The sequence below is a fragment of the Pinus tabuliformis genome, chromosome J (genome assembly GCF_031772625.1).
Source record: "Pinus tabuliformis cultivar Carrire ecotype Pingquan chromosome J, CPIR1, whole genome shotgun sequence".
Lineage (NCBI taxonomy): Eukaryota > Viridiplantae > Streptophyta > Pinopsida > Pinales > Pinaceae > Pinus > Pinus tabuliformis.
Window position 1 is genome coordinate 680561546 of NC_142295.1, and position 14913 is coordinate 680576458.

Below are 14913 nucleotides of genomic sequence, written 5' to 3' on the forward strand. Positions count from 1 at the left end.
GTGCTAAAAATTCCTTTTCGGTAACTGTGTAATTAAGATCAGAAAGGGTCATATTCTTACTAATGAAATAGATAGCATAAGGAAGATGATTTTCTTCTTGTCCCATGACAGCTCCAATTGCAGTCTCTGAAGCATCAGAGGATATATGAAAGGGAAGTGCCCAATCAGGTCCCCTTAGAATAGGAGCCGTAGACAACTGATGCTTAAGTTCATCAAATGCTTTCTGGAAAAGATCAGTCCACTTAAATTCAACATTTTTCATAAGTAACACAAACAAAGGAGAAGCTATTTTAGAAATTTTTTTGATAAATCTTCTGTAATATCTAGCATGTCCTAAAAAACTTCTTACATCAGTTTGTGTTTTAGGGATAGGAAGGGTCTGAATTACCTGTACTTTGGATGGATCTACCTGAATCCCTAGGAATGAAATGAAGTGTCCAAGTACAATTCCTTCATTCAACATCATATGACATTTTTCGGTACTCAAGGAAGGGTGAGCTTGTATACAACACTTAAGTACTTTCTCAAGGTTTTGTAATGCATCTTCAAAAGTCACACCATAAGGAGTAAAGTCATCCATAAATATCTCCATAGAGTCATTAAGCATATCAGAAAAGATTCCTATCACTACTCTTTGAAACGTTGCTGGAGCATTACATAGCCCAAATGGGATAACTCTATAAGCAAAAATTCCCCAAGGGCTAGTAAAAGTGGTCTTGCCTTGGTCTTGGGGTGTAATTTTGATTTGGTTATATCCGCTAAAACCATCTAAAAAGGAAAAGAATCTCTTCCCTGACAAACTATCTATAACCTGATCAATGAATGGCAAGGGGAAATGATATTTTTGAGTGGCTTTATTTAAGGCTCTATAATCTATACACACTCTCCATTTCCTGTTTTTCTTAGGTACTATCACCAATGGAGAAACCCATTCACTATCAAATATGGGGTATATAAACCCTGCATTAAGCAATTTTTGAAGTTCTTCTTTAACAATTTCCCTCAAGTTGGGATTCATTCGCCGCTGGGGTTGGCAGACTGGTCGACATCCTTCCTTAATATAGATACGATGCGTACATAATTCAGGAGAGATCCCCTTCATATCTGTGTAGTCCCATGTGAATGATTGCTTATTTTCACGAAGTAACTTCATTAGCTATTGTGTTTCAACATCTGATAAGTTAGGGTTTATGTTCAATGTTTTGCCAGGTTCGATTTCTACTGTTATGCTTTTAGAGGAGATAGAAATCGATGTTTGAGGTATATTTTCAGATTTAAGCTTTTCACGGGTTTGAGGTTCCAAAATTGCAGTCAATTGATTATATGTTTCAGAAGTGACCGAGGAGGGTTCAGAAATAAAATTACTAATTACTTCATCCTCTGTGGTACCTTTAAGAGTTAAGGCTTGTCTGATAGTCAAAATGGGTTGAGTAGCATTATCATCATAATCCAACCATGCAGAATCATCATTATTAATCATAGGTTTGGCATGCGGATAAAGAGTAAGCTGCTTAGTTTCACATCCATTAGAAATTGTCATTGAACTTGATCTACAATTGATAAAGGCATTTGCTGTAGCCAGCCAGGGTCTCCCCAAAATTAGAGGATGTCCCACCAACTTTGTTTTAGTCTGTAGTATGACAAAATCAGTTGGATAATTCTAGGATTCAACTGAAATGCTCAAGTCTTCAATAACTCCTTCTGGTTTGATTGTGGAACGATTAGCTAAATCCAAGATGGTTGGTGTCTCTCTGATTACATTCTTTAGCTATAACAGTTGTGAGGTTTCAAGGGTCATAATATTTATAGCAGCACCTAAGTCTACTAGAACTCGTGAAACAATAGTTTTTCCAATCTGTACTATAACCGTAGGATGGCCGGGATCACCATATTTAACAAGAGGGGTTTTTCCGGACATCAAAGTAGCTAGATCACCCATGACATGAACTATAAGGGGATCTTTAGCATTCCTACCAAGTTTCTTAATACAAATATCTCTCACAGTTATGGCATAAATTGGTACATCTTTGAGTGCTTGTAAGAGTGGAATTTTAACATAAAGATTCTACAATTCCCCTAAAAGATTAAAAGTAGGCGGCTTAGGTGTCTTAGTGAGAGCTATACGCTTAGGGAATGGTGGTTCTGCTATTTCAACACCTTTATTAGAGGGTGGCTCTACTATTTCTATACCCTTATTAGGTAAATTACTCTTTTTTGTCTCTTCTTTGTCAGAGTCAGAAGAGGTAATATCATGAATAATAGGCTCAACTATTCTTCCAGATCGTAAATGAATATCATTACACTCGCAAGGAGAACAGAAGATATAGGCTGGTTCTGAATATCAATGACTTGTACAACTTTATTATTAGGGTTAGGGTTTGGTTGTATAGGAATCTGGGGTCTTATTGTTTGATTATTTGGTGGAGCACCTGATGGTAGAGAGAGTGGTTGCTGAAACTGAGGAAATTGGTTTGGGAATGTGATTTGTTGAGCTCTCCACTTTGGGTTCCATTGATTAAAATAAGATTGCTATGGAGGCCAAGGAGTCCACATTGCAGGGTCTACAAAGGGAGGGTTTGTTTGTTGCATGGGTGGGAAATTCATTTGATTAAAGGCTGGGTAATGCATTTGGTTGAAGGGTGGGTAGTTTTCTTGATTAAAAGAAGGATAATTATTGCAACGATTAAATGGCATATTAGAGTTCATACCTTGTCCTCGTAGTTTCCATTACCTCTGCTGCATTAGTAGATAAACTGCTTCAGCTTCCTCCTCAGTTGGTTGCAAGGCTGCTTTTATTCCAGGTAAAAAAGGGCATTGTTGAGTTTCATGGTCCTTCTCACAAATGGTGCAAATTGGTACCCTGTCTAATGGGCATTCCCTTAGCGAATGTTTTTCTCTGTATTTAGGACAGAAGTGATCCAGGTGGATATTGGTGGCCACCTGCCAAGTCCACCTGGACCCCCACCATTGTTTCTCTCAACATTTTCAGTTTCCTTAATTGTAGCACAACTTACTATTTTTAGCAGTTTTTCGGGTCCTGAACTTTTGGAGCCGTTTTGAAGCCCTAAACGACATTTTTTGGGAAATCTGGGGGCAACATGGGTCCATGTTTCCCTTCCCAAAGTGGTAGTGCTCAGATAGATATTTCTAACGAGCCATTGTACGCGTCAAACGGAGATCGTATGCCAAAGTTACGACCCCGGGAAGTTGATGTACCAATTTACCCAAATGGGGCCCACAGTTTGGCGTTTCATCTCCTAGGGTTAGGTTTTGGAATGTTAAGAGTTTTCCATTGTTTCTCAACAATAAATAGGCCTTCGAGCCTCATTGTAACACAGTTCAGAGGCATGTAGCCACCACATCTCTTCTCAGAGATAAGCTACCATCGCCCTAGCTGGTTTATTTCCATTTCTGGTTGTAAGCATATTTCAGTATTTCCAATTAATGAAATGAAGTATTATTTCCGCTGCATCTTTGTGTATATGGTTATCTCTGTAACTTGTTGTGTTCCTGTTTAAATCCGGATCAGTGGTATCAGAGCGGTCTGCTTTTTCTCTGTTTTTCTTTGCATGTCCCCAACAAGGTCGGGATATAAAGAGTTAGGGCTTGAACTAGTCGAACCTTTGCAAGACCAGCCTCGCAAATCCCGACGGCCTCCCATGGCGGATGAGAAGAAAGATGAGGGGGCAGGAGATCCCATCAAAATCTTGCTTGAAGAAGCCCTCGAGCGACAATGGAACGCGATGATGGACAGCTTTGCTCAGATCCTTCAGCAGCTACCCAGAAGCGACCCATTGGCTTCCAGCAGCTACTCTAGAAATGCCACGCCCTTTAAGGTACAAGTTAATTTTGAAATCCCCATATTCGAGGGTCAGATAGACGAAGATGTCATAGATAAATGGTTAAATCTGCTAGAGTGTTATTTTTCTGTTCATGAATTTTCGAGTCGGGAAAAGATTGTTTTCGCTCTTCTCAAAGCAGCCCCCCACGTCAAGGACTGGTGGGAAACCTACTGCGAGCAGAAGGATGAAAGTACTGGCTCACTATTTTCAGCCGCACCCACTTGGAATTCATTCTGGGATGCCATCAAGGAGCAGTACTACCCTGTCGGAAGCTATGAGGATGAATACATAAAGTGGACCACGCTGCGGCAGGGAAGGGACCAAGACGTGACGCAGTTCACTAATCTTTTCCATACCCTTCGCACAAAGTTGGGTATCAAGGATTCGGAGCAACATTTGATACTCAAATACCGTGGCTGCCTGCACAAGTACATCCAGGAAGAAATACAATTCTTGAACATCTCCTCGCTCGGCACAGCATACCGATATGTCGTCAAGGTCGAGCAGAAGTTTAAACAAAAGAAGCGAGACTTTGGATCTGCGAATCCAAAGCAGGGGAAAGGTGCCCCTAAACCACAAAACAAAGGACAAAGCCAAGGCGGGACAGCCCAAGACAACCCGCCGAAGCTGCAAGCAAAGAACAGCACTGCGAAGTCGAAAAAGGACACTGGAAAATGGTGTGAGTTCCATAAGAGCTCCACTCACAACACAAGTGAGTGTCGAGCCAAGCAGTCACTGGTGGCTGAGCTAAAGGTTTCATAATCAGATGCATGTTCCGACTCTGAGTCAGAACCCGATAAGGGGAATGACAAAGGGAAGCAGATCATTGATGCGGATCCCAACGCCACTGTTGCTACCGCCGAGATCCAGAAAAATGAACCCGAAGATCCAGAGGAGGAGGAGCGTCTCTTCCACTCCCAGATGTGGGTAAAGGGCTCCCCGATACAGTTTATTGTTGATAGCGGGAGTCAAAAGAACCTCATTTCGGCAGAGGTCATGCAGCGGTTGGGCTTACCGACCACAGCACATCCACAACCATACACCATTGGGTGGCTTCACCAAGGACGAGATCTTCACGTGAGCCAGCAGTGTCACCTTCCATACAACATCAAGCCCTTCACAGATGAGGTATTGTGTGACATTGCTCCCCTTGAAGTTTGTGATGTATTATTAGGACAGCCATACTTGTGGAAGCGACATGCTGTGTATGAATCAAGGCCTCGTGCTGTTATTATTACATTGGGAAATAAGTTGTACAGGATACCGGAGGTAGCACCACCTACCGCCATCTCTTTGATTACTGCAAAACAATGCAGTAAGATCATTTCCAAAACCAGGAAATTTGTTTTCCTGATGATACGCCCTCAAGGAAAGAAGAAGACGGTGGCCGCGGCCTCCAAACAGGGTCCCTCTGCACGACAACTACAGATGGACAAGGTTGTGGAGGAGTACGAGGACATCTTCACCTCCCCTGCAGGGGTTCCTCTGCACTGTCAGGTCAAGCACTCCATCGATCTGACCCCAGGTGCGCCGCTACCCAATGGACCAATTTATCGGTGCTCCGTTCTAGAGAAAAATGAAATCAAGAGGCAGATTCAGGAGCTCCTACAGAAAGGTCACATCCGTCCGAGTTCATCGCCTTGTGGGAGCCCGATCGTGTTGGTACAGAAGAAGGATGGGACGTGGAGACTCTGTATTGACTATCGGGCATTGAACAAGATCACTGTCCCTAATAGGTACTCGATCCCGCGGATTGATGACCTCCTGGACCAACTAAAGGGGGTGAAATATTTCAGCAAGATCGATTTGAAGTCAAGATATCACCAGGTACCAATCGAACCCTCTGATGTGTGGAAGACTGCCTTCAAATCCAAGGAGGGCCTTTTCGAATGGTTGGTTATGCCTTTCGGATTGACGAATGCTCCTGCAACCTTCATGAGGCTAATGGATGACATCTTGCGGCCATTCAACAACTCCTTTGTAGTAGTATACTTGGATGACATTCTGATCTTCAGCCAGAGTTGGGAAGAGCACCTCCACCACATCTGACAGGTTCTCCAAACACTGCGGCAACACAAGCTATGTGCCAATTTGAAGAAATGCACTTTTGGCATGACCCAGGTTCAGTATCTGGGATACATCATTGATGAACAGGGGGTGCATGTCGATCCAGCCAAGATCCAAGTCATTCGGGATTGGCCATATCCAACCACTCTAACAGAGCTCCGCAGCTTTCTAGGTCTTGCCAACTTCTACCGCAGGTTCGTGTTGGGGTTTTCTCATATTACTTGGCCCTTGAGTCAAGTCACCAAGGGAGGGGCGAAAGCAAAATTATTTTGGTCTGAATCTCAACAGAAGGCATTCAGGGAGTTGAAGGATCTCCTTTGCATGGCACCAGTGCTCGCGTTACCAGATTTAAAACAACCATTTGAGGTCGAGACAGATGCCTCTGACTATGCTATTGGGGCAGTCCTTACTCAACATGGACCTCCAGTAGCATATCACAGTGAAACACTTTCAGACACAGTCCGGAAGTACCCCACTTATGATCAAGAGATGTATTCCATTGTACAGGCCTACCGACAAAGGAAGCATTACATTTTGGGGAAGGAAACGGCCATCCACACAGACCATCAACCCCTGTAGTTCATACAGACCCAAGGGAAATTGCAGAATGATCGCCATCAGAAGTGGTCTACATACCTGCAACAGTTCCACTTGAATATCAAGTATAAGAAGGGCAGCACCAATAATGTTGCAGATTGCCTCAGTCGACCACCGATCATGGCGTTCACCACCGTGCTCAACTCTTGTGGGCACGAGACTTCTGATTGGCCACTTCTCTACAAAAGCGACCCAGAATTCGGCCACACATACCAGACACTCTTGGAGGGTCGACATGTTCCAGATTTTCACCTCCAGGATGCCCTGTTATGCCACCTGGGTCACCTTTGTGTTCTTTCAAGCGAGCGTGCCAAGATGATTTGGGAAGCACACTACAGTCGGGCTACTAGGCATTTTGGGGTCGAGAAAACAGTGGCAGTACTGCAAAATTATTTCTATTGGCCGAATCTTTGACAGGATGTTGGGAAGTACATCAGATCATGTACTGCCTGTGCCATTGCCAAACCGACCATTAAGAAGCACGACCTCTATACTCAGTTGCCTACCCCTAGTCGACCTTGGGAATCCATCTCCATGGATTACATGTCAGGCCTTCCTTCCACTAATCATGGAAATGACTGTGTTTTTGTGGTCGTCGACAGGTTCTCGAAGATGGCCATTATGGCAGCCTGCAAGAAGAATATCACAGCAGAAGCCACTGCTAAACTCTTCTTTGAATGAGTGTGGGTGCACTTTGGGATCCCACAGTCTATCATCTCAGATCGGGACAGTCGGTTTCTCAGCACATTTTGGTCCAGTCTCTGGTCAATGCTGGACACCAAACTCACGAAGTCAACAGCCTTCCATCCTCAAACTGATGGCCAGATAGAGGTTATCAATAGGATGATTGTGCACATTCTGCGCATGTATAACTCAAAGCATCCACGCACATGGGACGAGAGCCTCCCCTATGTTCAGCACAGCTACAACCGAGCTCTTCACAGCTCCACTGGCCATAGCCCTTTTCAGGTGGGTTTGGGATTCCAGCCACTATGCCCCATTGATGTGGCCATGCCACTTGCAGCTACTCACATAAATTCACCTCATGTCCAGTCCGAAACAGATAAGGCCACCAGCTTCATTGAGTGCATCCAACATATTCGCCAGCAGGTCCATGACATTTTGGAGAAATCAAATGTCAAGTACAAGTAGCGACATGATCAACATCGGGTGCCACACAAGTTTCAGGTGGGCGACAAAGTTTGGTTGCATTTGCAAAAGGAATGCCTTACTGGAGCCTATCGGAAATTGAGACCACTCCGATATGATCCTTACACCATTACTAAGCCTATGGGAGACAATGCATTTGAGCTCAGCATTCCCCCATTCCTTGGCCTGCACCCAGTGTTCAATGTGGACCGCCTTCGGCCATACTTTCCACCATTGCTAGACACATCCGACATTGCAGAACAGCTCAAACCCACAGAATTAAATCCAGATTGCATGGAACAAGCTGCAACTGATCGGATCATGGACACACAGATCAAGAACACTCGCCAACAGAATATCCAACTGTATCAAGTTTTCAAAGCAGGCCAACTCCTTCAGCAGGGCAAGTGGCTCACCAAGGAACAAGTTCAGCAAAAGTTTCCTCATCTCATGGAGGAACTCAACACAATGGGGACCATTGCTTCCTAAGGGGGGAGGAATGATCTAGGTGGATATTGGTGGCCACCTGCCAAGTCCACCTGGACCCCCACCATTGTTTCTCTCAGCATTTTCAGTTTCCTTAATTGTAGCACAACTTACTATTTTTAGCAGTTTTTCGGGTCCTGAACTTCTGGAGCCGTTTTGAGGCCATAAACGACGTTTTTTGGGAAATTTGGGGGGCAACATGGACCCATGTTGCCCTTCCCAAAGTGGTAGTGCTCAGATAGATCTTTCTAACGAGCTATTGTACGTGTCAAACGGAGATCGTATGCCAAAGTTACGACCCCGGGAAGTTGATGTACCAATTTACCCAAATGGGGTCCACAATTTGGCGTTTCATCTCCTAGGGTTAGGTTTTGGAATGTTAAGGGTTTTCCACTATTTCTAAACAATAAATAGGCCTTCGAGCCTCATTGTAACACAGTTCAGAGGCATGTAGCCACCACATCTCTTCTCAGAGATAAGCTACCATCGCCCTAGCTGGTTTATTTCCATTTCTGGTTGTAAGCATCTTTCAGTATTTCCAGTTAATGAAATGAAGTATTATTTCCGCTGCATCTTTGTGTATATGGTTATCTCTGTAATTTGTTGTGTTCCTGTTTAAATCCGGATCAAGAAGATAGTCAAAGCAGATTATGCCTCTGCTTGTTTCTTCTTAATCTGCAAGGTATCAATCTGTGAAGCAAAAGAGCTTAACCTTTCAGTTTTAAATTCCTCAAGTATATTACCTATTTTAGCTCTTGTTGCTCCTCCACTGGCTGATTTTTGGACTCTTGAATATGTATTATCCCTACTTTTTGATTTATTTGCAGCTCCTCTTGAACATCTCTTACAGAGGTTGACAATTTCATCATACGATTCTTTAGATATGTCCCCTTTACCAAGCATATTTAACATGTCTAAACAATCATCCCTTACCCCTTTCAGTAATATTGTCTTAAGAATATCTTTACTTACATTGGGGTGATTGGATCTCTGTAGATTGTATTGTAGTATTTCCACAAAGTCCTCTAAATTTTCATCGTCCTTTTGAACCATCTTGAATAGTTCCTCTCTTTTTTCTCTTGTCCGGCAGTAGTCTTGATATTTGGTCAAAAACTTCTCCTTCATTTGTTCCCATGTTGTGATTACATGACCTCCCAAACTCATAAACCATCTTAGTGCATTTCCTTTTAGTGTTGCTAGAAATAGCTTCAATTTCTGAGCATTAGTAACATAATCATAACTTCTACATAATATATCAAACTCAAAAAGAAACTCATCAGGATCTTCAGAAGATAAACCATGGAAGTTAGGTAAGGCTGAGAGTGGGATATTCTTCATGGGAGTTGCCCCTCTGGGAAGATCCCCAATAGGAAATCCCAAAGTGGAGAGAGAATTCTCACCTCTTCCCTCTCCTCCTACCTATCCTCCACCAAAGAGTCCTTCATTATTTCCTTCCATTGGTTGTTCTCCTGTTGCACTTGCCCAGTCTTCAATGCTTTCTGTTGGTCCCTCAATGTCTTGAACTGGTTCCTCAACGTCTTCTACTGGTCCCTCAATATCTTCTATTGGTTCTTCAATGTCTTCTGTTGGTTCCTCAGTATTTTCTACTATCTCTTCAACCCTTTTAGGGCCCACAACTTCCTCTGTTTCATAGTTTGTTTGGAGAGAATGCTGAGTCTTTGGCTTCTGAGAGCTTGGCCTCTGAGAAGTTTTAGATTTTGAGATAATCTCATCAATAAAGGTTTTTCTTCCTCCTCTTCCTTTTCCCTTGCCACCTAGAAGATTAGTTTTCTTGTGTCCTCTCATGCATTCTACACATCTAAAAGAAGAACATTAATGCTTTTAAAATATATGATTGCCTTCCCTGACAACAGTTCCAAAATGTTGGTCACTTTAATTTCTTATTAATTCAAAAAACTAAGTGCGACATAAATTGTCAACCCAGGGAAGTCTATTTATTTCAAAGGCAACTACGCACTTTATGTGCTCAATCTCAAAAGCAATAAAAGTTGTAGTAATAAATAAACTAGTTACACCTAGCTCTAAGCAAACTAAAGCTCCACTCTGAGTTACAGCAAAAACAATCTATTGTAGACAATTACCAAAGAATGCTTAATTTCATTAAAAGAGTAATCTGATGAAAAAGGAATCAATCTACAAAGGAAAGCACTAGCTATGCTGTAACAGAGAACAGGACCCTATTCCTAAAGCAGGAATCTTCAACACCTGTTTCTAATTACCACGCTTGCCAACTTACTCTGTAAACTCAATTGCCAATAAAAATCTCATGAATTAACTATAGATGAACTAGATAATGCAGCAATCAATTGGAAAAAAAAAAAAAAAGTTTAGCAATAATGCATAAGCAACATCGAGTAAACAAAACTTTTAACAAGGTATGGATAAGAAACACACTTAACACACTGCAGAAATATAATGGGTGAATCTTGTGATGAAGGTGGGCCCTGTCCTTCTCACAAGATTCCCTAGGAAACGAGAACTAGAAAGAAATGTTCAAAACAATATTTTATTCATCCATCAATATGTCATGTCACAAAAAGATTCCAGTTCTTTTCCTTCAGCTATCCCTTCCCATAGTTTGTCTATCCCCTCTAATGTAGATGTCTCCTCTTTCTAAAGAGGAGACATCTATTACAATTGATTACATGTAAGTCCTATCTTTAACCCAATATATCAAAATAGGGGAACCCGTTTTCCCATTAACAAAATGTTGTTACAATGGTTATGGTAATGCTGACTTTGGAATGTGGTCGTTACAGCCAATGTAGCAGCTCCTTAGATGATCTTCTTCTATTGTTGTCAAATCTAGAATGCAAATCAAGGCTGCTTCGGCAACGAGATTTGCTCCTTGTTCTAACTGTTACAGCAACATAACCTGTAATGATAGCCTTGCAGTTTTCCAGGTTGTTTCAGCAACGTAGACTGCAATGATAACTGTTTTAGCAACTATCCATTTCAATCAATAATTTATGAAGGTAATGTAATTATATGTAAAATAAATTAAATGTATAGTAATGAGAAGAAATATTGTATACCTTTTGGGAAAATGGATTAAAGCAGTAACATGGACTTTAAATATAGGTTATAAAAGGATGACATAATAGCAAAATATATGGTCAAAAAGGGGCAATGTGAGGTCCTAACAAGGTACGTAGAAACACAATTTGTGGTAGTCTTGTCTAATGCATCCTGTATGACAGGAAGTATTCCAATCTACTTTTCATACGAGGATTTAGATCCAATATACCTGAAGGTACATGGAGAACGATCCAATATACTTACATACATGGAATACTGACTACACCGAGAATGTAACACAAACAAATAGTGACAACTCCTATGTTTAACGACATTGAAACACATCTTCTAGCCTAAATCTCTATGCATGTCATTTCTAAATGATCCGTAGGTTAATTGAATAAATTTTAAAATTGATATTCAATTAAGTTTCGATTTCAAGGCTCACTATATGAATTCACCTGAACCTCATATGATGCAACTAGCATGATGAAAATAACTCTTTTGCTTCGAAGAAGATCTATCTACAAGAAGGAATAAACAAAAAATGATGCAATAATCAAAGATGTATCAAAAAAGAGATTCCTAGGTAGACATTTCAATGTACTATTCTAATGCAATTCGAAAAACCCTGTATGCAATGAAAAAATGGATATTTTTATTCTTTTCTTTTCAATTTTCAACTGCAAAGAAAATGAAAAATGAAGCTAGATCATTGACCAAAAGAACTCACACAGACAACAACTATAATATGAAAATTATTTTTATTCAATCAACAATGAAACCAAGTGTTCACAAACCCTAATTGACAAGAAGAAAGAAAATTCAAATAAAATCTCATCAAAAGGCAAGAAAACTCAAACATAAACACAGTGATGAATTTATAGAGACAATGGCTAGTTCATAGACTTGGGAAAATTCATTGGATCAAATGAAAAATTAGAGCAAGGCATAAAAATGCAATTTTTACGTCCTATAGGAACCATCACAGTCTAGGTGAAGGAACTAGTGCGATGCATTGCACAAACAAAGAGAGACAAGTGCGTCAGGTTCCTTCACCAAGCCCAAATTTATATTTTCCCAAGACTAATTACTCTGTAAACAGTTCAATTTAAGTTGGATTAAAAGGTATAAACTGAATAGGCAAAGGAAACCATTATAGGAACATATCATTCCCCAACGAAATTGCCAATTTGTTTGACAGAAAATTCTCTCCTATAGAAGAAAGTGCGTCCCCTAGATCTAGTGGCTTGATCTAGAAACAACAGAGACAAAACACTTGTGTTTTCCTAAGATAAATTAGGATATTGATGAAGTACTTACCTTCAGTCCAACACAAGTTCTCCTCTTCTCCCTGCTTGTGAGCTTTAGCTCTAGCTCCAAATGCTATAAATGGAACCCATAAAATAATTATAACAAGCACAAGAACTACAATATACAAATATCATAGACTAATATTTATAATCAACGAGTCAAAAAGGAATTGAAATACATATGCATCAGATAGACATAAGTATATTAAAAAAAATAATTTTGTGTGAATGAAATGTAGGAGAAGATTACAACTCCTTTACAGATTTTTACCATGTAGATGTATCCCACCAAACTTATCCTTCCTTAGCCACAAAGCAAGCCTTCAATGACAAATCAAGGATGGTAATGGGTCCCTACTTAAAAATAAGCAACATTAGGGCATAACTAAGAGTCTCTAAAAGCCAACCTAGACTTTATGGGAGGCAGTGAATTTATAGGGTAAATAGGGTAGTTTAGGATTTACCAATCTAGGAATTAGATTAACATATGAGGGAGGATAAGCTCTAGGGATAAGAGGTAAGACGTCTAGGATAGGAATTTGAGATCTCAATCAATTTTAAAAATTAAAACCACCTTGGAGCTTCTGGAAAGAGAATATTCAACTTTTTTTTTCCTGAATTTCTAGAACCATAACATCTACAACAAAGGAAAAATGTGCTAGTCATTGTAGTTTCTCAGTTATGTAACATGAAACTAGTGCAAGTAGCTAGAAGGTAGAGTGTGCTAGGGCCAAAAATAGGTTTTCAAGCTGATTAACCCAAAATTCTTGGACATTTTAGAGAGATACTGCATAAAACTTTGCAAAGGGATGATTGCAGGGTTTCAAGGATGTTGATTGATCTAGGTTTCAGGCCATTTGAGCATATGTTACCAAATGACTTGTAACGACTACCCACGCCCCTTTCTAGTGTTCTTAGTGGAGTTCTTCCTCTAACTGTGTCTTCACTTTCCTTTCTATGTCTCTTTCTTGACTTGTTTCATTCAACTCTATTAGCCTCCAATCCATGCTTCCCTATTTTATATGGGCTTTGCTTGGATTTGTGCCTTCCTAGATAGATGGCACAAAACACATGTTTCTTTTTCCTTTGAAAATCATATAAGATCTATAAAATCACTACCTTCACCTCTATGTTCTTTTCTTGAGCTCTAATAATCCTTTCATTGTCTATCTTACAACTCCTCAATTCAATCCTTAAACCCCTAAGGGTGTCCATCCAATGAGTGGACATTTCCTCTGTCTTCTTCCTGAATGAGTCTTCTTCATGATTGTATTGAGATTAATCCATGCTATACATTACGATTATGCTTCTCATTCCTTTATTCCCTTGCTGTAATTTTGTTGTCTTCTTATATGTTGTCACACACACAAATGTTATTTTAGTCAAGAAAAAATACATTAACTTGTTACATTGTTATACCAAGACTAAGCATGCCATTCTGAAGTATGTTGGTCTGATTTTGTTTAAAAATCCATGTTAGTCACAAATTTCAAGAAACAAAAAGGCATGTTAGCATATTAACAATCACATTAATATCAGGTCCAAATCAACATGTTATCAACCAAATCCATAACAATTTCAAATTAGCATTTTAACAAGGTTGGTAGTCACATCAATTATAAATCCAAGGAAAATTTAGCACATGCACTAATTATTGTATTATATTAAATTTTCACATGAGCCTCTTTAGGTCAATTGTTGAACCTTGGCTCTAATACCACTCTGTAACACTCCCTCCGACCCCTTACACTATCTTGGGTTGTGGAAGGTGTTACTTAATAATTTGATTTAATGTCAAAGGAATATTATGAAGATGGGGTAAAAAAAATCCTCTTTTTTCCAACTTCGTCAATACCTAAAACGAATGAGACCATGATGTTAAAATCGCTGAGATCTTTTCGACAATACAGATTTGATCTCAATTTGACTTCTAGATTTAAAGTTATGGCAATTTGAAATTTTGGTCTATTATAAGAGGCCACATCATCATCTTGGCCACGTGGTGCCCTTGTGGCATCCATGTAACTTTAATAGGTCATATTGGTGGATCCTACCAAACAGGTCAACATCATACTACTTAGTTTCATTGTCGCTTGTGACGTCTGAAATTAACCAAAAGAGATAGGGAGGTAGATGAAAAGAAGTGGGTAGAGTTCCACCAAAAACCAGAGTGGTCATCATCGCAGGTGATTTCCCATTATAGACCCACCTCTCCCCCTCCCTTTTCTAACTCATGCTAGACCAGGGACATTGTGGCGTGTATGGATACTCCAATATCTTCTTGTTTCTCTATTATTTTCTAATATCTGACTCCCATATACTCTACTTTTCTATAGAGAAATAAACAATACAATAAGAATGAAACCCCTCTCTATCATAGTGACCCAATATTTAACATGGCGTAATAGAAATTTAGGATT